Source organism: Acanthochromis polyacanthus, chromosome 16, assembly GCF_021347895.1.
Source record: "Acanthochromis polyacanthus isolate Apoly-LR-REF ecotype Palm Island chromosome 16, KAUST_Apoly_ChrSc, whole genome shotgun sequence".
Classification (NCBI taxonomy): Eukaryota; Metazoa; Chordata; class Actinopteri; family Pomacentridae; genus Acanthochromis; species Acanthochromis polyacanthus.
In genome coordinates, this window is record NC_067128.1 from 13,604,846 (window position 1) to 13,630,501 (window position 25,656).

Consider the following 25,656-nt stretch of genomic DNA (forward strand, 5'->3'; position numbering starts at 1 on the left):
TTTTTCTTATCTATCCCCAGCATTTAGATACCATCAGGTATTGATCTATTATATTAAGTGAATTTTTGGCCCCATTTACAACACAGTATATAGTGTTTGGAACTCCGCTTTGTATCCACCTGATGAAACCAAGCTAAACATTCATTCTCTTTTCACTCTGTTATTGGTCTCTACCATTCCTTGAGGAAATATGCACAACATGCTTTACTGCAGCATGTTCACTAGCAAGTCTGTATTTGTATGTTTTTTTCTGTTTGGAAGGCAGTGGTAGCAGGCTTCTTTTAGAGCTGTTTCTCTGAAAAAAAAAAAAAATAGCTGCCTGCTGCTGCCAAAAACAACACCCAGAGAACACTGACAGTGAACCAGAACAGTAAAGTTGCAGACTGGGCAGCTAAACAATGAGCTGAAATAAAGCTCTATACAGCTGACAATTCTCTGTGGGTTTATCGCGACGCACAAGTCAATAATTACAGCAATTTAACAGAAACAAGAAAATATTTGGGGTTCTCGATAATTAGTTTACCCAAGCCATTTGATTCCCTCTCAGTTTTAAAGAGTACTTTGTTTCTACATAACCTCTAGACATTGTTAATACTAACCTCTGACAAACTCAACAGTTTGTATCCATTGGTGGAGATTTAAGAACTAAAAGTTCAACAGTGGCACCCATTATCATTCACGCTGGATAACAGCATGAGCTAAGTGCATAAAATGTTAATGGAAATATAGATGTCATCTGCACTACAGTTTTACATAATGGGAGGCACAGAGCTCTTCCCCTGAGACCTCGCTCACCCTTAGAGAACGAACCACAGAGAGCTGTAGGCATGGAGCTACAAGCAAATAAGTCAGTCCACCGGCTCAGTCTTCAAACACACCGAGGCAAAAGCAATCTCACCGTCCCTTCCTTAGTCTTTAAAGAATAAAGACAAGTGGTAGACTCCTGACACATTTCCATGGATACAGTTGTAGCTGTCTATGTGCTTTGAAATGTCAAACTATCACATGAACAGGGTGGCTACAGGTTTTCTGAACGCACGGAGGATGACGACGGAGATCCTCTTGTATCTGACAAGTTTATGGAGGATAGATTCTTCCAAGTCCTGCTTATAAACACCCATTACTTCGAGTTTGTTGGACACAATGGCTCTACGTCAGTTCAAGGCTGTTCTGCACTGTCAATATCTCCAGTGAATAGTGGGTTCAGCTGTTTTGTTTTTTTTCCTTTCTTAAACTTGGCTCTCAAAAATGCAGTGTTGATAAAATTCTTTTGGCATCGCCTGACTCAAGAGGCTCTCTCGAGGAGAAGGAGGAAAAACAAGTGAGCATGACCGACCCTGCTGAGTGGGAGGGAGGCTCAGCAGGAGGGGTGAAGGGGGGAAATCATCTGTATCCTTTTCCTTTTTTGCACATTTCCATTTCGAAGGACCCCTGGTGGCTTGACACTCAGCTCTGCCTTTCACAGGAAGCAGGCCAGCCAAATGCAGCTCTTGCTCGGCCTGTGACTCAGGCGGTGACCAAAGCTACTGAGAGACGTTTGAATACATGGCAGACAGGAAACTGGTGGGATGCAGTATTGATTATGGTGGTTCAGAAGTGACCGTGGCAATGAGTCAATAGGGCAGACTGTTTGCACCTGAAGCTTTGCACAAAAGCTGGTTCTCTGAGAGCTAAAAGGTGAAATAAAAATGTGTGTAAAACGGAGAAAGAGAGTCTGTGGGGGAGAAAGTCACAGAAATAAATAGACACAAAGCTAGTAAGAGTGACAGATTGATAATCTCAGTATGGTTATGCATGAACTGCTGTTTATATGAACGGTAACATTTTCAGACTGCTTTGGCAATAGTGCAGTGTCACAGGGAGGCTAAAACTGCAGCTTATCAGAGTGCAGCAAAGAGAGAGAGAAACCAAACGGATCAGCGCTGTCACCGAGCCAAAACCGAAAGAAGCAAAAGAAGAACAGGAGGAGAGCGACGGCAGAGCAGAGGCAGGTGTGTTGAAAACAGTGGGGATATTTACCTGGAAGGCCTGCCAGAGCTGATCGGCCAGAGTGCTGATCTCAGAGAGGATGTGACGAATGAGAAAGGACTTTGACATGCTGCTGCTCCCCAGCGCGATCAGGCACTCCATCAGCTTCTCTGCAGCCTGGAGCTAAGGTTTGGCAAAACAAGATTTTACTGACAGTGTTTCCTTAAAAACTTTCTTTACAACTCTATAACATCAAGCATATAAAATCTGTCAGTCCACTGATTCGTACTCTAGCAATCATAAATAGGCTACAAATAATATGTGCCAGCAGCTAAATGTCACACCGACAGTTTTAACCAGGCTTTCGGCAGTTTTTCTGTTTCAGAACTTACTAATATCACAAATGCAATTTACTGTATTGTACCTCCCAGTACAATAATTCCTTGTGATATGATACGTTTTAGAACATGACATAAACCAGATAAACAGTGTAAAATGGTAAATTTTTTAAAGTTAATTTTAAAAAAAACATCTTTCCCTCAATGAACTGATTAGCTTCCTAGCTACTGTAGCTATAGTAGTGAAGATGTTTGACTTAAACTCCTAATCTTACTTCTACTTTAGAGGTGTACAACATCTTCAGACAGCATGTAATCACACACAGACTTATTTTAAAGAAACCTGTAACACCAACAGCACACAAAAGAAAAACATTCAAGCCCTTTATAAATTATATATAAATGTTTTTGGATAGTCTGAGACTCTCTACAGATAGCTGCAATTATGTATGAACTACTTCAGGGTGAAGGCTATGTCTGTCTGGTTTAGTGCTGCAGCTAGGATTACTTACAATCTGATGTATCCCAAAGTTTAGTCCAAAGTCACAAGTTTAACTGCCTTACCGACCAACCGTCTAAAAACCCAAAGACATTTAATTCAGTAATATATCCAACGATGAAAACAAATCTCACGTTTGACATTTGGCATTTTAAAAATTAAACAATTACTGGTTTCGTAGAATCATTTCTTGTTGATAAGGGCTGCAACTCAATAATATTTTTGTTGTCAATTAATTTGTTGATTATTTTCTCAATCAACTGATTTATTTGGTCTATAAAATTGTTCATCAGAGTTCACCAAAGCCCAGGATGAGTTCCTCTTTGGTGCACAACCCAAAGACACTGTCATAGAAGGGGAACAAAAACAGAAAATAGAAATATTTTTGAAGCTGGAATCACAGAATTTACACTTTACAATTCATCAATTATCAAAATAGTTGTTGACTAATTTAACAGTTGACAACTAATTGATTAATTGCTGCAGCTGTCCCGTTGATTAAGGAATATATAATCAACACTGCTGACAAAAATCAATGACTGCCTTAGTTGCCAGTGAATTAAAGTGCTCATTAGAATGACACTACTGTGCTTTTTGTGCTGACCCTTATTGCTCTGACATGAAGACATTACCATTTTTACTGGGGTGAAGCGTGTCACTGCCCAACGTGTTTCACTGCCTGATGTGATTATGTAAATCACAGTCTGAAACATGTGAACTTACTTAAACTGTAACTTTACTGCAGGTCTCAGCACAGGAGAACTGAAGGAAAACTTAAACCTAAAATACAACCATATCTTCTGCCAGCCTGCAGGCCCAAAGTTAACCCCGCTAGGATTAAGCACATGAAAAATCTTGCTCAGCTACAGTTACAGTGAGGCAGTATGGTTGGAAACAGATAAAATAGTTGGAAATCCTACCAGCAACATTAAACATTAGCCTAGCCTCGGGTCGACAGATGTGACTCATCAATAAGCTATCACAGAAACTATAGAAGCCCACCTCAATGGTTCCATTTTACGCCCTTTTTAACCAAATTAATTTCACGTCTCCAGTGTGTCTTTAAGTTTTTTAGTTTGAAAAACTGCAAAAATGGTCATTGTGACTGTATAACCCTGGTTTTAGTGCTCTTCTAAACAGACTGTTTTGCTCCACAAACGGATGAGCTGCTGTTGACCCCGCCCCCTTCAGGAAGAACACAATGTCCGTGATTGACAGCTGGAGCTGGATGACTATTGGTTAATTGTGTGCTATGAAGTACCTGGGTTGAACTGTTCCTCACTTGTAAAGCTGGAAGGCTATCTAGTTGTGGGGAGGCTTGAGGAACGGCGGCAGAGAATGTCTTCATATCTTCACAGCAACAACCACCACAAATAAAATAAAAAATCTATTTTTACTATATGGGACCTTTAATGCTGCCATCAGTCTGTTGCTGGCCCACGCTGGCCCCGTGTCGAACAACACAGTGGTGTAGCCTACTGGCTGCCACATCAATGCACCGATTGAAAAATCCTTAAAGACTGGACCACTGTACACATGAGAAAGTGCTGCACGCAAGTTCCAGTCCCAACCACAACACAGAACAACTTTTCAACATATCAAGGCTAGGTATCTGAAACTGCGATGTCATGGAAGCATTTCACAAAAGCACACATATACAAGTATTACAGAAGCACACAACCACTATCACTACTGTCTTTATTGTTAGCTAGGAGTATCTAAAACAACCTCGAGCTGAATTTAAAGGCTGAAAGTTAAATAGGAACCTTTTAGTAATTGTGCATTTCACAGAACAGTATTTGGTCACAACCCTAGTGTTGATTGACTAGTAATTTAAGCTGTAGCCACAAAGACAAAATGTAGCTGGTTTTTATGCAATTTTCTTTTTAAACAAGTCCAAAACAAAATCTGCTTTCCAAACAGTCAGAGGGAATATTCTGTGTTTATTATGTAGCCTCAAACAAACCCTGTTTTGTTCTGTCACTATAGGGGAGATCATTCTGGTGAAAGCATCTCGAATGTGGGTGAAAATCAGTTCTTTAAGCCTGGAGCAAAGGTAAGTATTGCTACTGTTATTTTTTTCTGATTAATCACCAGAATTCTAGAAATACAGATCCCACCTTCTTATGTTTGCCATATTTTTGTTATTATGTCATCCACAACCAACCTCCTTCACACCAACAGACCCTGTCTGCTCCTTCTGAGCCTCCAGACGCCTCTCACTCAGAAGACGCACAAAACACTGTCTGAGGCTCATTAAGAAACTCTTAATTCTGCTGCTGATTCAACAAAAATAGGCACACAGGCAAGATCTAATTGATTCTAAAATAGTCCTGCTGAGCTGAAAAAGATACTGTAAATGCTATCACGCAATGATAGGGAAGCAGACAAATATTCTCAGTCCTGAAAATCTTTCAGATCATGATTTATAGCACTCAGGTTAATTTTTGTTGCACCAAAAGCAACTCTACCAAAATCAAATTTAGTATTTGTCAATGAAAGTCATGGAACAGGTAAGCAGGAGTCCAAAATCACCTGAGGATGGACTTATGTACTTCCAAGAACTGCAGGGCAACTCTCAATCCAGTTACAACAGACCCAGACTGGTCTTATCGTCCCAAGAACAGCTTATTTCTGTAGCACCTACTGGAAGCCTGCAAGACTGTTTTCTTAATCCTGCTTCTGCCAGTACAATAAAGACTTACAGTAAATTTATGTCTACTCTTGTCCAGCATGAACATCACTTTGCAGCCTAGTATTAGCCCAATAAAGAGAAACATACCTGCCTGTTATAAAATACAATTACATTCAGAACAATTAGGTTTTCTACGGCAGTCTAAGGTGTTTTATCTTTGAAGGGGAGCCTGTGGTATATCAAGATTTTACACATTTGTAGCCAAAAAGTTGCTTCTGTTCCATTTTAGCCTTTTCAAGTAGAATTAGCATTGCCTGAGGACCTCATGTGATTTAGATATTTCCCCTCATAAACATGTTTCTGTGTTTCATGTGGCACTAGATACACAAAGTCTGGTTGAATTTACCAATGTTATCCACGGATACGTTATTAATAGGCTGCCACATAATAATTGTTGAGCCTGTTGAGAGACAGCAAAATGCTACGTGCCACATGCTGCCATGCATGACATCCAACTAATCATCTGCTGAGATTTTACTCTCCTAATGGATGTGAGCTTTCTGTGAATGCGTCTGCTGTGCAGGGACATGAGCCTCCTGAATTTGCACCCAAAATGCTGCCCAAACTTTCATTAATAATTGCCAAGGCAGCCTCCACAATACTCGAGCGTGAGTGAGGCAGACGGAATTGAAAAGCCTTCCAAAAATAAAATCCCCACATGGAAGAAATGCTGAACGGCACGAGAAGATATTAGAAAAGGACGTCTGTGTTTGCCTAAATATGGTAGATAATTTGCAATGGAATTTATATTTTATAAATTACAGAAATGGCAGTCACACAGGATTCTGCAATTATTACAAATTACAAAAGGCCCCCCAAGTAATTTTAGTCCCAGAGCTTCTGTCAGTAACATCTGAGATATGCATCCAAATGTTTGACTTGCCTTGCTTGAATTTTGTATTATAAAGTCCTGCTTTAGTCTTCTTTTTACTTGCATTTATTGACTCCACCCTACTGTTAGCGCTTTTTAATATACATTAACCACCAGTTCCCACACAGCAAGGTTAAAACCGTTTGCTCCTGTGAGATTTGTTTTGAGTTGTGCATGATCCCAATTTCAGATTTGACTCGAATCAGTTTCACATTTTCAAAGTTGAAGATATATTTATTTTCTTTCATTAAATGGGGGTTATCTTCCTGAACGAAAAGATAGCTACGTAGCAATAATAATGAAAAATTCCAACTGAATAAAGAACTGATTGAAAAGATAACTCTTGAATCTGCTTATTTCTTTTTTGGTAAAAAAAAAAAAAAAAAAAAAAGCGTTTCTACCAAGAGCTATGCAGTACAGTTTTCAGTTGTCGACTTAAACTTTCATTGGCTGATTGATCCTGTTGCAAATGAGCACCTTAGATGTGGTAATCAATATATCGATCTGATGAGGCTTATTTGATGTTTGTGCTAAGTTGCAGCTAGTTGGATGAGAGTTGGACAAGTCAACATTAACATGCTGGCACTTAAAGCAGGCTGAATCAGTGATGACAAACTCTTTGTTCATGTAGCCAGACACTGATTTTTCCTTGTTTTCTGATGAAATAAATTCTCCAAGACCTTCCAGAAAACAGCCAACAACTGTGTCCTTCTCTCTGTGCCGCATGAATATCAAATGCTTCTGATTCATCAAACAGAGTCTGTAATTCTTTAGAGAATCGGCAACTCTCGAACACACGAGGAAAGTTTTCACAACAACGTGCCACTCACTGCTAATTGGTTTGGGCATGACAAATTGAAATAGGGCTGAAATAAGGAAGTGAAACAAAATAACAGTTCTGTCAGATAATCAGGCCACCACAACTTGTCCGCAAAGGTCATTAAAATCATTATCGCCATAACTCCCATGACCCCCCTGAAATCTATAAAACACAGGCTCAGATTAATAGTTTAAGGTTGAGCAAATCCAGATCGATGAAAAGATAATGCCGGTGTCATTCTCTACTTTTGGTGTTGTCGACGAATCCCACAGCAAGACCCAGCCTGCAAAGAGGTCTCTCAATACGTTCTGATTTCCCTCCTGTGTCTGTGACTCTCAGCTCTGAGCCCATTTACATTGTAAAAAAACATATCAAACTTGTAATTTCATCTTTTAAAAAAAGTGTCAGCAATTTCCTCAAACAGCTGAACACTGCAGTGGAGGAAATAGCGCATTTGTTGGGAACTACTTTCAGTGGCGGATGATTGAGTATTGGTGGTGGTAGGAGTGGTTATGTAGGAGTCGAAATAAACTGTAGTGTGTGTTCATTGCAATGAGGGAAGTGTCAGCCAGTACAACAGTGGGAGTCACTGATGTGTTTTTAATAGTTTTAATGGAGCTCTGTGGCACCGCGGCTCGGCACGCGGATTTGTTGACGAGCACATCGACAGACTTTTCCATCCTGATGCCGAACGGAAACAACACACAGTCAGCTGCTGCTAATTCACATTCACTCCATTTTTCATCTGTTTAACTGGGAGCGGCCCAACACATCCAAACCGCCCTTTGTTGCTGTGCCAGTAGGCAGCTCCACTGCAGCTGGGGGAAAAAATATTTGGCTCAAGGACGTCATGGCCATTGTTGCTTTTCAATGCGGTCTGAGGAATTCAGCTGGTTCACCTTGTACAATTCTGAAAAAGCAGAGGTAAAACAGTTTTGAGGCAGATCAGATAGGCATGTTCGGCTGTGTCCTTCAAAGACTGAAAGCATCTGCAAGAGGAAGGAAAATTAACAAAGAAACTGAAATTCAATTTGCTTTGTATTGCCTGTGCAGCTGATTACCCCGGAGTGCGCTATGATACGAGGACATTCATGTGAAATTGTCTGGAATGATTGTCCTATGTAGAGATTAATTCATAATTTGGAAACAATTAAAGAAAGAAGATTATTTGGGTTTCCTCAGCAGGTTTTCCCAGGGTGTGGACTTCAACCAGTTTGAGCTTTTGGAGCCTGATCAGTTTTAAGCAGTGTGTAGTTGTGAAATCAATGTGTGATTCTTTTGGTCTCTTCTGACCCAGAGATGGTGGCTAATGCTTTCTACCCAGCTGCTGGCAGAAATCAGGCTTACCTCGTAGACCTCATATCTCATCTCAGACACCGGGCCTACGAAGCCAGCTTTCAGTTTCTGTCCTGTTAATGCCACAGATGGACTACTGATTGGAAACACTGAGCACTGTCCCAGAAGGTCAGGAGGCCTTTTAGGCTAGAGAGTTGGTTTGCAGTGATTGGTTACATTTCAGGATTAAAAGTCAATCAACAAATAGAAAGAGACACAAAATGATGAAAGAATAAAAATTTACTTCAATAAATGGGAGAAAAGTCCACAAAGAGATGCAAAAGGACTACAGTGTCTTAAAAAGGCTATAAATTGAAGGAAAACACAAATACAAAAACAAGATGCAACAAATGCATGACAAGAGACACAAGACCAAAGCGGACACGAGCACACGATGACTAAAAATACAGCAGTACTACAAAAGATGCAATTACAACAGAGCCCACAGAGTATGAAATGACAAAAGACATTCAGTCCACAAAAGGACATTATGACACACACTGATGGAAAATGACGAAGAGACACAGCACATAGTGAAGCCAAATTATTTTATGTCTAGCCAATGCCACAATCCATCAACTGTAAAAGTTAACTCATAGATTTTTCAAATATGCAAGAAGGGAGTCGTATTTGTGTTTTGAAGAGCTGAATTTTAATTAATTAGTTAACAAGAAGAAAAGTCAGAGAGCACAGTTTCACCAGGCGTTCAGTTGTCGTACGATTTCGACATAAGTTCACAGTGTGATTTGTAGTAGGATCACAATCATGTGATTGTCAGCAGACAGCTGACGTAGTGTTCATTGTTGTCATAGTTACACTGATGCCATGACTATTTCGCAAGGACAGAATCTTTAACAATGTGATCAGAATATAAGCTCATCACGCCAAAAATCAGGTGGTCCTTGTGTCATTTCTGACCTTCTCTGAAAATTTTATCCAAATGTTGGTCTGTTTTTGAGTAATGTTGCCACAGACAGAAGACAGACAGACAAACGTCGCGATTGTCAAAACACTCGCGTTCCTTGAGGATAATTAATAATATTGAAGGTTTCGGACTATATTCATATCCAGATTAGTCCCAACATTTGTGCTGTATGTCTGCCTTCGAGTTGGTAGGAATTTCTCACATCTTTCATGTTGTTCTTTTGTGCGCCTTTAAAACATGTTTAACCCATTAGAAAGCAAGATGTGACCGAAAAGGACGACAGGCATGTCTGAACTCTGTAACACTCTGGAGAGGAAACTAACACCATCCAACACTGCTTTATGCTGAAATAACTTTAAATATCCCACTCTTCACGTTTACAGTCAAAAGCTGTAACCGTAACAATGAAATTATGGAGCGATAAAAGGTGCACTTGAGCGTTCTGTTTGGAGTTGAAACACATGCGGCGAGCTGAATTCAATATACAAGAAGGTAATAAAAGTTCTTCCCATACACAAAAAGGATGACACGGTTAAGATGAGGCCAGCCAGACACTAAACTGCTCTCCTCTCTTAAAGGTTATTACATGAATATGTCTGCAGTTGAGCACAGTGGAGAGTGACATTTGAAAGACGCCACTTGGGATTCAGGATCTGCAATTTCATCGTCTGGGCTCTTCATCTTGTCCAATTCTCTTTCCTCCTAGAGCGTAACAACTCCTCCAGGTGTGTCTGAGAAACCGAGCCAGAAATAAGAGCTCTCCTCAAGGACGCGAGCGGCTCTGAAGGCAGGACTCCGTTGGGAAAATTGCAGCAGCTTGTGGCATTACTCTGAAGATAGAATGTACTTGGATTGTAAGCACTTTGCTGACACTTCCAGAGGACTCTTATTCAGCTGTTTTCATTGCACGACTATATAGTTTGGGCTTTGGAAAAAGGACCGCAAATTTATGGTGATTTTCCTACAATACCAGTACTGATAACAGAGCATTCATAGCTACCAGGGTTTCTGTATGATTCATGTTTAGAAGATTTCACAGAATGTAATTTGATGTGGTTTACTCATTCACAGTTCACAATAATTAACAAACTACTTATTCATTAAAACACAAATTTATCCTCTATCCTAATGGACAAAGTTTGAATGCAAAATTATGCAGACCCTTTGCTGCAGCACTCCAGATTCTGCTCATTTGCATCTTGTTTGCTTTAATTATCCTTGAAATATGATGATATGACAACCAGATTCTTTGACAGACTGCCAGAAAGCATTGTAGAAACATTAATTCAGGTGTCTAAATCAGGTACAGCCTTCTTGGATAACAGTTTCCAAAGGGGATTCTACAAAGTCCTGAACTGAGGATCTGAAACATATAACTAAACTATTTTAGTTTCAGATTTTGAATTAGGTTGAAAACTTTTCTAAAGTTTTCTTTTAATGCCATATAATAGGCTACTAGGCATGAATTAATGGGAAAATTTGCAAGTTTATAGCTTAATAAAATATTTTAAATTTTTAAAATAAAAATAAACAAACAAATAATTGAGGTTTTAACTAAAATTGAGACACTGATCTGATTAAAATCTTTAGTTCATACACAGAAATCTCCTCAGTCCAGCATGTCATCAGATGTATAAACATCTAATAATTACTAAATACAGTAGCAAAGGGAAAAAAAAATTAAACATGTAAGACTATTGTAATTAAAATTTAACACTTCATTAAAGCACTTTTTAAGACTTTTCAAGACCGGCAAATTTGAGGTCAACTGATATGTTTATTTCAGGGCTGATACAGATTCTGATTATTAGCAATCAAGGAACTGGATAACTGAAGTTTAGGACTGATTCATATTTGAAGTTAAAATGAAATTTGAATATCACAGACTCCAACAAAAAACTTAATCGAAGTGTGTTTATTTATGAGAGAATGTTTCAACATTTATCCTTCAGTGTTAACTGGTTATTACATTTTTAAATGTATTTAATTGGTAATCGGATTTTTTTAAATTACTTTGATAATCAGACAAACCATTAATCGGTCAACCCCTACTGATACTCTAAATATTAACTCTTTGACGCACAACATAGGTCAAAAGTGACTCATATTCAATGGAAAATGGGTATCTCTTGACCCATGTTGTGCATCAAAGGGTTAAGTAGTTGGTTTCCCATCAGTGAGTGAGTAATACTAGTGTCGCTTACAAGGGTACATCTTGCGTGGACAAGACCTCCAACAAATACCTATCAAGCCCTAGCTGCACAGTTCTAAGGACTTGCTTCTTCTATTTGCCTTATGAAACAGTAAACTGAACATTTTGGAGTTGTGGACAATTGGTCATAGAAGAACAAAGGTTACAAGAATAAATTGCTTCAGGGTGGACTTGTATGCACAGTAGGAAGTTTTATGGCCCACCCTGCATGTCAATGAAGCAGGATTAGGAAGACATATCTTAAATTCATGTTGCACCTGCACTGCGCCCTTCAGTCTCCAGAACCTAATTTCCAAGACCTGTGATTGATGCATGCAGACCATCATGTGCTCAGCAGCTTTCCTTTCTGTTGTGGAAAAATGGAATGTCACATAAAGAAGAGTTACACAATTGCAACTGTACAGACACACCATCTTTGATCAGCACTCTCATGGTTTCTTTGACACAACAATTTACCTCAGCCGTAGCTTTGTAAGAGTTACTTCCTGACAAGACACAACAAAACAAGGCCGAGAGCAAATGCAAGAGGTAATTCAATGGAAATACAGTTAGCGCTGCTCATGTTCTCACGAAGAGAAAGGTGATTTTATTACAATATAGATTGTGAGGGTAACATTTTCTGGAAATTAAAGACAGATGTTCTACAAAATTAAAAAGTCAAAGTGGAATTTGGATAATACCAAAAGAGCAATAATTTAAAACAAGTACCTTAATATGAATATATAATTATGTGATGTGAAAAGATTTTGAAACAGTTTTCAATATATTTTGTAGTGTGAAAATGAGGACCACTGTCTACTGACTTTCCATCCGAAAGAGCTGCATCACTCAAGTGAGCTCATCAAATCACTTAACTGAAAAGACAGCCTTGCAAAGATGGAAAGCCACATTAAAACCTGCAGTACAGAGCTAATCTCATGCCAGAAGCTAACAAATGACTGACTACATTTCACTAACAAACAGTGTGTGTTCCAGATGCTGAACAAGACTCTTTATATTTTCACTCAGGGGCTGCATTCCCAAGCACATAGTTTTCATTTTCAGCGTGTACTGTACAGCTGTCTTTACAAAGCATGCTCTGTTGCATCCAGTATGCATACAGTTGAAACACACCACTTTATCATAATACTACACCTAAAGCTTTGACTATTTCGTTCATACAGTGCTGTGAAAAAGTATTGCCCATCCCCCACAGATATCTTCAATTTTTAGATTTGGTCACTCTTAAATGTTCAGATCCTCAAACTAATTTAACATAACACAAAGAAACCCCAAAAAACACAAACGCAGTTTTTAAATGATGACTTCATTTCACTGAAGGAAAAATGCTTTCCAGCCCGATCTACGTACTCTATGTGAAAAGGTATTTGCTACCAATCTACCAAATGATCAAATTCATTTGGCCATTGGGTTCAATTTCACAGCCACACTCACAGATTATTACTGCCAGGCTTGTTGAATGTAAACATCACTTAAATAGAAGCTGTCTGGCATTGTGAAGTAGCTAAAAGGGTCTCAAAAAAGCAGCACATTCTAAAAAGATTCAAGAACAGAAAAGAAACAAAGTCACCGACATTTATTCATTGGGAAAGGGTTACAAAGCCATTGCTAAGGTTCTGGGACCAGAGAACCACAGTGAGAGACATTTTCTACAAATGGAGAAATCAAGTTCATGACTAAAGCTCAAATACATATGCTTCATACGGCATGACAATGACCCAAAGCAACAAACAAGTCCACCTCTGAGTGGCTCAAAAAAGAAAATTAAGCTTTTTGGAGTGGCAAAGTCCAAGTCCTGACTTGAATCTAACTGAGATGCTTGTGACAAGACCATAAAAGGGCCATCATGCTGGGAAAACCATCTAATGTGCCAAATTAAAACTATTCTCTGCAGAGGGGAGCAGGCACAAATTCCTCCATGGCGATGCAAGAAGATAATCACAAGCGATCACAAAGGTTTAACTGCAGTTGTTGCTGCCAAGAGACCAACCAGTCATTAGGATTCAAGGTGGCAGTTAGTTTTGTGGGGTTATCTCTGTATAATTATTCAATAAATAAAGTATTAGTTTGACAATCTGGAACATTTAAGTGAAAGAGAAATGCTGCGTGTCTTTTTTTTTTTTTTACAATTTCTACAATCTTTGGCAACTGTTAGAAAGTATTTTCCCATCAGAGATTAATCAAGTTCTACTGACTCTGAAAATCGTCTCATTAAGTCTATTTGTCTTGGCCGTTGATTTAGCTATTAGAATCATTTAACAAAAGAAAAACTAGACAGGCTGGATCATACATAATAATATAATGTGCTCCCTCTGCCTTTATTGTCAGTTAAAGGCAACACACTGGAAACGATTAAGCAGTCCTATGAGCGCTCCCAAACAATGTCATCCCATGACAAATGTAAAACTGTTTGAACAGCGTGTTTTAATAGATTAGTCTGGTGTCAAAACGTTTTAGAATTGTGTGCCAGTGGTGGTTTTATTCTGCTTGTACTCCCTGATCGTGTCAGGAGTCGTTTTCAGGACTATAATTACCATTGCCCTTTCATTTTTGACCTCCCCTGCCATATCTGGATTGTCTTGAACAATCACTTTGACTGGCAGAGCAATGGAGTGCTCTCTGAATGTTGGAAATATAAAGAGTTCATTAACGGGTATGCCTCAAAGTCATTGGCAATGTCCTTATGAGGAAGTTGAAAAGGAATGCAAATTTTTATGGAAATTGTGAGACGGTTTGTCTGCTGCACATAGAAAATGCTTAGTGTGGTGAAGAACATAAATCTCTACGGTCAAAGTCAGATCACTGACATGTGACTAACAGGCTGTAAAGTCTACATCATACTCAGAGATCATACAGTCAACAGTGCAACTTGTGCTACCAAATGTGCAGTATGCTGAAAATCATACACTGTAAAAGGAATTAAATGTCTTAAAATGTTAACTGTGCATCACAGACATTAAACAGGAGTTGCAGTTTAAGTTGAAGCATTTAAGCGCAAATTGAAACTGAAGCTCGAAAATAGTTATGAAGTGTCATTTTAATGTAATTACTAAAAGCCTTTAAAGTTTGGATTTCAAGATCCGACCATGTTGACAACTTAAATGCTGGTTTGAACTGAAAGCAACTGAACTGTCAGTTCATGCATAAAAAATGAAAGCATACAACTGTCATTTAAAAGAGTGAAAGCTGAATGTATGCATGTGTATGAGGTATGGCACATCAAAGCAGCTGGATTGACAGCTGACGTATGAAAGCTGAAAATGAAATGCCATTTAAAGTTTAAAAGTCAAAAACAGTTTAGCTGTCAGTTGGTGTATGAGCTGCAATCATAAAGTTCCAACTTTATTCAGGTTTCAGTTTAACATTGACCGCTATCCCCTTAAAAGTAGTCTCCTTTCACAGCGATACACCACTTCCAGCATTCCTGCCACATTTGGAATGATCACTGAAAATACTGTTACGTACTCACATAAAGCAACCTGACACATGCCACAGTTGAGTTTGATTGTGCTAAATGTTATCCCTTTGAGGCCTTTAGATGTTATAGTAGAACTCTGTCCTGATGGCCTGACAGGGACAAATGTACAGCACACAACTCTGTAGATGTCAACCAAAAATAATCACCATGCTCTTGGTGGTACAGCTGAACAGATGTGCCTTCTTTAGTCCTAAGATACTGTGGGCTGGGTGCCCAGATAGCTCAGCTGGCTGTAGTCCCCGCTGCAGTGGTCATGGGTTTGAATCCAGCCCATGGCCATTTGCTGCATCTCACTCTTCTACCCACATTTCGTTTCTCCCCGCTGTCCTATACCAAAAGGTCAAAAATATAATTAAAAAGAAACGTACTGTGGGCTCCACCACTAAAGACTGTTGTTTAGTCTCCAGAGAGCGTTTCAAATGTGGCAGGAGTGTTGGAAGCAGCAAATCACTGCAGAAGAAGATTGCATGAAGATTACAGAGGATAGCAGTCAAGTTCAGTTTGGTAAAGTTTTTGATTTTCAGTGGCTCAAAACTTCATGATTGCACCTCAGAAAAAGATTGAAGTGGATAACTTGCCATTTAAATAGTAGACAATGAAAGCAGTTGAATGGTCAGTTGAAAGTGAAATAGGCAAGTGAAATTTCAGTTAAAGCACCTGAGTTTAAGTTATGTGTATGTGCAATGAAAGGCAAAGTTAATGCATTTTTGCAACTTTCAAAGGGATTTTGGGTGCTTGATTCAAAATGTAAAAAAAAAGAAAAGAAAAAAGCTTAAACTGAAACTATAAACAGATATTAATGACTCTGATATTTGTGGGCCCAGGCATTTGGAATATATGACACTGTTCACTGAAAGAAAATAAAAAGCAATAAAACACTAAAGCAGAATTTACTATGTTTTTTTCTGTTTTGTCCAACACATTTAATCTAATGTACAATATTGATGTAAATTAGTCTTGTGATGTAGGCTGACTTGCTATCATCCAACCAGTGGCTTCTGCTTATTTTGGAGAACGGGTGAAATCACCTTGCAGAAATTTAGAAATTGTGCTGGACTGCAGTTACTATTAAGCCCATTTTCAGGACCACTGACCAGGTTGAATTTGTGCTATTATCTTCTCACAGTACTACTAGTAGCACTGTACAAAGACCTAGACTTTGGCCTGTGATGTGTGTTTCTTCTTTCAGTGAACACATAGTAATATCCCAGCAGTGGCTCATCGATTCAGTTCAAAAATGCTTCAAAGATCTTAAGTTTTAGGTCTAAAGTCCAGGTTTTGGTGCCAGCACTTCTTACCAAAGCTACCATTTCCAGTTTCAAGTCAGCCATCAAACAAGAGGGCACCCATGACAAATAAGGCAGAAAAACTCATTTCTCCAGGCAGGGCAGCGTCGATAGACCAGACTGCAATACAACCACAAGGCGTTGCATTTTGAGCAACAGGCACAGCTGAGATCAGTGACCCATATCACCCACAGCTGAATGATCACATTTCAAAAGCTATTTTTCGGCTGTATACGCCCACATTTGGCTCAGAGGAATCAGTTCACACCCCTCTGCTGAGCTCCTGTCAAAATAAATTCTGCTAGAAAAAAACTCAAAAATGAAAGATGAGGCAGAGAGAATGGAGAGAAGAGTGAGCACATCCAAAAACATTAAGTGCACATACACTGAGAATCACAGGTTGGTGATATCAAACAGCAGAGGTATCAAAGAGAAGATTTTTACTTTAAACAGTGTTATCGCTGCAAACACAGAGCTCACTCTATAAGGCGCTACGATAAAACGGTGTGCGAGTCAACATGAATTTAGTGCCACATCCTGTGGGAGTCTCACTGCTCATCACAAAAGCTCCCATTCAAGATGAGACAAGAGGTGCAACTTGTCTCTTTGTGAACAGTGTTTTTAAAAATATAAGCCTACAGGTGTTCACACCAGGAACCTCTTTGAAAAACGTGGGATGGAAGACATAGATAAGAGGGGTTCTCATGTTTTTGATTCACAATGGTGGCTGAGGGTCACTGGAGATTCGAGCCTTTTAACAGTGAATGAATGACGTCTGTAGTCCTTCTGTAGACATTAACGAAGCTGAACAGGGTTAGGGCTGCACAGCGGCGTGGTGGCTAGCACTTTTGCCTTGCAGCAAGAAAAACCCCGGTTCGAATCCCGGGGTGGGCCTGGGATCTTTCTGCATGGAGTTTGCATGTTCTCCCTGTGCATGCATGGGTTTTCTCCGGGCACTCTGGCTTCCTCCCACAGTCCAAAATATGCTGAGGTTAATTGATTATTCTAAATTGCCCGTAGGTGTGAATCTGAGTGTGATTGTTTGTCTGTATATGTAGCCCTGTGACAGACTGGCGACCTGTCCAGGGTGTCCCCTGCCTTCACCCAAGTCAGCTGGGATAGACTCCAGCACCCCCGCGACCCTAGTGAGGATAAAGCGGTGTATTGAGAATGGATGGATGAACAGGGCTAGGCTGAAATGGGAAGTGACTGTACTTTCTGACGTTACACACTGAACTGCAATGTAAACTTGATTAAATAGTGCATCACTGTATTTAATTATCAACTGAATTATCTTTCAAGTAACAATGCCATATTTTCCTCTGTCTGTGGTTGCTCCGTGGCACAGACGTTAATGATTATCGGTTAAACAATTCATTGTCATTAATATTTTTTAACCTATTCCAAATCGATAACCAAAAAGGCAGAATATGAAGGACATCATGCGAGCATTATGCGTGTTTAGCTAGTAAGGGGCCACCATGAGAAAGTCTCCTGTGACACTTAATGCCTACCAGCCAAAGTCCAACTTTTTGCAGCAAGCTGAAGTGCACTAAGACAGCGTCACTGTGGTTCAAGGCTAAGCTACACAGAATGGATATGTCACAGGATTGCATACAAATTGGCTTTATTAGAAACGAAATTTAGTCCATGGAGTTATTTTATTTTATAGATTACTCCATTGTTGAAAGGTAAGGCAGTCGATTATTGCTTCTGAAATGTGTTCAAAGTTTGCATCCCTACTCATTGCCCACAGCACTGTCTGACTGGTTACACATCCCAGGTACCAGCCAATCAGTACTGATAAATGTAAACATGTAAAACATGAATAACCAAAGAGAATTACAACGTAGTTTTATACTGCACCTGTGGTAATCTAAATCCTGACAGCAGGATTTTCATTTTTACTGAAAATCTTTATCAGTTCCAAAAATCGGTTAGAAGTTTCCTTGATTACTAAGAATCTGTATTGATACTGGCCATTAAGAAAACATTTTTGTCCATCGCCATTACACACTTTGTTTGCATGCTTTGACTTACTTTGTGATACATCGCAATAGTGGGAAAGTTAATATCAATACTGACCAAGAGACTAACTCTGAGAAATAATGTGCTCCACCCTTCACAATGAAAAACAGCAGTTACTTCTAAACTGCTTCTTTGCTAGAGTGTTACCGAGAAAGGAGAAGAAAAGTGAGACTTTTTCCAACTTCTTCTACGTTACATTTATTATTAACAGCTTCCACCACCATCAGAACCACGGGAGTGAAACTAATGGCTAACTAGTAGCAAACTATAGGCTTAAACTCTGCTAGACAATCACAAACCACCAGCATATTATATAATCACCATTACCATCTGCTAATCCTGAAGAGCAAAAAGTGTAAAGTGATGTAACACTTCATGTCTAATTTCCATATGGCTGCTCACTCAAGCCGTTCTCTGCTCACCAACCTCTACAGCATCCTGTTTTTGTTGGACGCACGTCTCAGAAATAGAGCGCTTCAATTAAATAAACACTAATCACAATCTAAATGTTGGCTTAACACAGTTCTGTGAACATGAACACTGTAATATCTGTATTTACAATGTACTCCACTCAGAACAGAGAAACAGTACAGAGAACATGGCCAGTGTCAATAAAAATCACTCAAATAAATTTGACATTAGAACGCCTCATCTCTGTGCACACAAAGCACAAAAAATACATTTTATGAGCAGCATCAGGTGTTTGGTTGTCTTGCTACCAGAAGCATCAATTTTAGCCACTGATTAGTAGAGGTGTAGCTGCAGCCTGAGAGGTACACTTGTATACTCAGGAGTACAAAAATATCAGCAAAGTACCAGTATTGTCTTGGCCATCAATCACAGAAAGAGCAGTGAAGGAAAGCACTTAGCAAAGACACAAAAACAACATTTATCACAGCATTTCACAAAAAAACAAATGTGATTTTAACTGCTCAGAATGTAGAAAGCATCCCACCTCTGAAACCAAACCTATGCTCTTGGCTCTACATCATTTTCCGTCTTATATTTTGACTTTTATTTCATGTCTTTTATTGCTGTCTGGTTCTGTGACAGTGCTGTATAGCGACTATCTGTTCTTTTATGGGTTGAAGGCTTTAGTGCCAATTTGCAGACACGGAGACTGAAACACAACTTTCCACCAAGATGGATGAAAATGTGCAGTGTTTTGTCTGCCAGACTAAATAACTGTTTCTTAAACTTTTATACCCAAAGGTAAATTAATAAATATTTCAGCAAGTCCCTGAATCAACCCCTCTACCAACAAAATAAGGGTTGGCTTTATGAAAACCAGACTGTGAAATGTTTAGTTTAATGTGTTTCCCATTTTCTGAATCTGAACTCTGAATGGAATACAGCTCCAGCAATTCAAATGTTTTATTCACCACTTGTGAATATGCAACTATTACGTGTTCCTTTCAAAAACGATGATGTACTTCTGCTCTCCTTCCATAACAATCAGAGTCCAGCTAATGGCATTCCTGCCATTTTAATTCACTCTGTGTGATTGTGACTGGTTGTCGGACTCAGAGCAACCTGTCCTACAAGGCTCTAAGACAACCTGCCTCTGTGGGGGCATTTAAGTTTCTCAGAGACAGATTGGTGCAGCATTAATCGAAGTCCTCATTAAATTTAAATTATTTTACACCCTCCTCGCCACTATCATCCATTTAACTGACAACTGCTTAACATTCCTGTGCCACTTCACAAGAAAATTCCAATTTCTTCACTATTAGCCTTGACAAACAAAGAGGAAACTCGCTGAAAAGAGGAAATCGCCTGCAGCCATCTTAGTTGGGTGAGCCATTCTCTGAACATTCAGTAAGAGCCAGATGGGATAACTTCATCTTTGTCAACTCAGACTCACTCTCCTCTCCATTTCCCAGCTGCTACACCTTGTCATGACATTAGCATGAGTCAGACGGTGAATGTTCACTACAATGGCTGTGATAACACTTACACCCTTTATGGACCTTTGAAAGGTTAAAGATAATAGTAACGTATAATACTGTATACTATATTTTGATACCAAAACAATGGGAAGGCTTGCTTGTATAAGTATTCCCATTTATCATAAATTGCTTATTTCAGCCTGAGGAATTCCACAGTTTCCTGAGTGAGTGCTCATCTGTGACTTTCCATCATTAACGTAATAGATGCCCTTTAACTGAAAGACAGGTTTGACATTGCAGAACTTCAAGGGAAAATTAAATGTTCTACAACAGCTGTCACAGAGCTGTATTGCTTGTGGTTTGCGGTTAGATGCGAAAGAAAAGCAGCCCATGGCCGAAATAGGACGTGATCAAGGAGATGCGACATTCACAAAGATGGATGAGAGAATCCAGTGATGATGTCACACTGTTGAGGGGAGCAGAGCATGTTTTTGGGAGACTATGTAGAGATCCTGATGTGGCTGCAGGACTGCAACTCGACTGTATTTAAATTTTATTTTATTTCAATTTTTTATGTTGATCTATCATAATTTAAACTATAAATCCATTCAGATTATGGATCAGAGTTACAGTGTTTCGTCTTTTTTGCTTGCCACATTTTTTTTTCCATGCCAATGTTCTACTGTCTATTATTCCCCTACTGTAGTCCAAACTGGAATATGTCACACATTCCTGTTTCCTTCAGGATGAATAAGATTCACTTTGATCCTCTGACTTTTCATCAATTACCAGTCTGTCTGTTTTGCATGTTGTGCAAATCATCAGATGGCAGCAAGCTAGAGGCCAACCTATGACTGTGAGTATGATTTAATATCTGCTTGGCATCTACATGTCATGTTTTGGTGTCATTATGAGTATGTTAGCAAGCTGGTCAAGCCTCCAGGAACAGCACAATGGCTATTACACAGTGTAGTTATAGATAATACAAGAAAAGCACTTGGAGGGCTCTCGGCAAGTACTCCGCCAAGGCTGCTTAGTTGTTGTATCATTTCAGACGGCTGAAATCTTGAAAGAAATCTTGGCAGAAATCACAGCACTATAGAATGTGGCCATTTAATATAGATGTACCCACAAACAAAATGGCCTTGCGCTGAGCACAATCAGTGGCATGGCTCAGTGGGTAGAGTGGCCGTCTTGTAACTGTAAGGTTGCCTGTTCGATCCTCGGCCCATCGGGCTCATGTCGAGGTGTCCCTGAGCAAGACACCAAACCCCTAATTGCTCCTGATGGGTCATGGTTAGCGCCTTGCATGGCAGCTTCCGCCATCAGTGTGTGAATGTGTGTGTGAATGGGTGAATGTGACGTATCATGTAAAGTGCTTTGGATAAAAAGCGCTATATAAATACTACCATTTACCATTTCACAATCATGTGTTATGCATGTGCAGGTCATATACGGATACCGAATCACGTGACCTAAATATGTAACAGGTGGAGGGAATTGATGGGACTTGGAAACACCATCAATACTTAATCAACTGTTCCTTGAAGAATTTCCAATGGATAAGTCCGCAGTGGTGGATTTATAGCAGAATCGCAATTGTTACCTTTAGCAGGCAGCGGATTGTCATAGTGACAGCGACGCCATGCTGCTATCTTGCAATGATACAGAAATCTTTAACAAATTCACAGATCCGGACTATAAACCGCATCACTGTCAAAATTTAATCACTTGGTCCTCGTGTCATTTCTGACCTTTCCTGAAAATTTCATCCAAATCCATTTGTCCGTTTTCGAGTAATGTTGGCAACAGTCCGACAGACAAGAATGAAGAAGAGAATTACAAGGAAGAAGAAGAGGAGGTAGCAGAGGATACAGCTGGTCGAGACAAGTGAACCAATCTAAGAGCAGAATAAAGGACAGCCAGTAGCAGTGCCTAGTAGATGCCAGTCAGATCTTCATTTATTTATTTATTTAAAAGGATCCCCATTAGCTGATGCCAATGGCACTAGCTAGTCTTCCTGGGGTCCCATTCCCAAAGGAATAAAACCAGCCATCCTTTGAGAATTCCAGTTAGAAAAATCAGGATATCACGAAAGGAAGATTGAAATGCCATTCTAAACTCTGTGGTCGAATGGATCACCTTACACTGTGGAAAAGGACACAACTTTCAGGGCGCAAAGGGGATATATTCTAGATACTGTTTTACAGAAGGGTCTGTTTAGAAGCTAGTTTGCGTCTGATGCATTTAAGTAAAATATTCTATCAATATAATTTTCTTGTTGTATTAATAAAGTGTCTATCTGTAGGACAACAGACCGAGGAAGCCTCCAGGAAGTCCGCCAGTGAGGGTCTCGGCCATTCCTGCCCTCTAACTGTTAGACTAAGAACTGCACTAATGGTCGTGCTCTGTGGACCTCAAACTCAGGAAGCACCTGGAACATTTGGACGCCTCATGGAAAAAGCGTTGATCAATTTTATGTTGTATGCCGCACTCAATAAGTCTAATTCAAGTGAATGAGACGCCATCGTGTAATTCAGTATCCAGGTCTGCGATATGATTATGAATATGAAATGAGGTAATTAATTAATGATTCACTCGTGGCCTGTGTAAGGGCAGTGTATCTTACAGTTCACGATCTCAAGCTTATATGTGGTTAATTTCATAATAGAACAATACATCAACATACATACACACAGACTAGTTCACAGACCTTTAGGAAATTGAGAAAGTTTCTGTTTATATACTTTCTGTTTCTATTCAATAGTATAATTTTGGCATTTTTAAAAAGATATCATGTCTCTCGAACACGGTGGGGGATTTGGGGATTTCGAGAGTTATAGTTCATTATTTGAGGTAATAAAATATAGAAGTTGCATTGTTTTTACAAAATATGCGACATATTCCCCTTCGAATTCTGCCTGTTTTGCTCGGTCCTCCGTGATTCCTATGAGCAGCGTGTTGAACCCAGCAGTAAGTGCAGCACAAACCATCTTGTGTCTGAAAGCATCATTAGTCTTGTTTGTTTTGAAAAAGTGAAAACAAAGGCACACCCTTAAACTCTCTGAATACTAAGTATCTCCACTGCTACATCCCCATTCACTTATTCCAGCATGTTGAGGAGTACAAAGTGTGACAGGCATGGTTTGCAACAAATATCAAACTTGCTTCCAGCTTCTGCAGTGTAAGGTTTTGCTGCTTTTTTTTTAACGTATAAGTCAACTATCTTTGTATTTTCCCTTTTATTTTGTCTACAGAAGACACAATCACTGAGAGATTTTAACAGATTGAAAACAGTCATTAGTTGCAGAGCCAGCAGTATTTTCATCTTGTTGCAAGCTGCTTTAAATGCATCACAGCAATGTTTTTGCAGGAAAAGCTTTTTACACTCATCAGACTATTTTGTTTTCAATGGACTAATGACCAATTTTTACATTTGCCTACAAGCTCTCAGCTGCAGCTGAAGAATCCATTAAGCTGAGTCGACACATATTTTTACGGAAACACCAATAAACCTGTCCTGCCTTGATAAAATAAAACATTATGAAACTTTAATGATGCTCATGGGAAAACAGACAGCGTTAGAACTTGTTTTAGGCTAATTTAATGCAGAACTCCAATTATGTTAACCGTAACATAAGAGCCCTAAATTCTATTTTAAATATTACCCAAGGGATGTTCAGTGGTAAGAAATGAATTATACCAAGATGGTATTTTCAATCCTACAAAAATGTGCAGCGTTTCTCATTTACATGGAGAGCAAAAAGATCTGAGAAAACAAACTCCATGTAAATCAAATTCAGCCAGACTCTCATGTTTCATGTCAGGTTTCACTGCATATTTAGTTTGTGTCTTGTATGTGTACTACACTGTCAGGAGAATCACTCTGACTTTTTCTGCCCACTGTGTCTTCGAGCCACATTTACACACCAGCTAATATGACCTAGCCTGAGCCAGGGACAGCCCAATTATCAGCCTGATTTCTGGGGCCAGTGTTTGGTTAACAACAGAATCTTCCTAAAGTAAGATTAACTTCAACAAACTGCTCTAACTGAAAGACATGTCTGTCTAGCAGAGACACACCTGCATAAAGCTAACAAGAAACACAAGCGGTCAGCGAAAGACAAGAAATTAGCTACTTTTACAAGATTTTACATGGCTAAGATTATGCTAGCAGCCTATGGTAAAATTAGGAGGCAGCTACAGACTAACCTGAAACATCTCATGTTTATTTGGTTCCAAATATCTGTTATCAGTCTTCTTTTTTTAATTTGCAATAATCAGATATTGATATCAGCCCTGAAAAACCCAGTCAATCCCTGCTTCAGGCCAGTTATGTTATTAAAAAAGTAGATTTGACATCTATTTGATCTGACTCCACAAAGTTATGTGTCATAAAGTCAAGAGGCAATAAAATTAAAGGGATATGTACCAGCAATAGACACTTTATCAGCAGCAATAGCAAGAAAATCAATCGATAGAATGTTTGATAGGTTTACTTAAATGCAATAGATGCAACAGCCATGAAAGCACATAACAAATCCAAGCAGGCCTCCATGATTGGCTCATTATACTTTGATAAGACATATCTTTAATCTGAGCTGCTGTGCAGGACTTTCAAAGTATATCTGGTAACATCCAGTCCAGGGCAGCTTTGAACTCTTAACCTCAGCATAATGTGGCAGATTTACTCTAATTCTCCTCTTTGCAGATCCTTTATTGCTATTTATTTTTAATCATATGTGTACGTTTATTTCTAGACTGTGATTTTCATTATTGTGGTAAGATTGAAATTATCACCTGTGAACCTTGATAAATAAATTGGTCATCAAAAATAATCAATAATAGGCGATATCAACTGAACTAGAGCATGTTATCGTGACATTATTTTTATCTACATCACCCATATCGTGTCGTCACTGATGCAGTTTTGTTTCTTTTTATCCATCTCTCCCTTTAATTGAAATGCTCTAATTGAAGAGATCATTTCCAGCTCCAGGTGGCAACCATCACTAAAGTAATTAAGAAATATCTTGTGCTCCCCATAGATCCCATCACTCACCCCGCTGGGCTGATTCCTGTGCAGCAACATCTGAGTCAGCTCCTTCAGCGGCTCTTCCACACGTCTCATGAACTCAACAGATGGCAGCCTCTGAGAGCAGTACAGGTCCATTGCTCGGGCAGCGGTCTGACAGGCCTGCAGGACGAGGTCACGAGGTCCCAGTGCACGGGGATCCTTGCAGGCCACCACGACGGATTCAAGGAGCTGGCACACTGTGTCCATCAGCACGCATCCTGCATCGCCATCTGGG

At 39.4% G+C, this 25,656-nt stretch overlaps 1 long non-coding RNA gene across 1 annotated transcript; it reads left to right on the top strand.

The window, feature by feature from the left end:
- Positions 1–1,907: 1,907 nt before the first annotated feature.
- On the top strand, positions 1,908–25,656 carry LOC127530308 (uncharacterized). Its single transcript, XR_007936861.1, has 3 exons — positions 1,908–2,156; positions 4,795–4,861; positions 25,393–25,656. It is a non-coding gene; the product is annotated as an uncharacterized LOC127530308 (long non-coding RNA).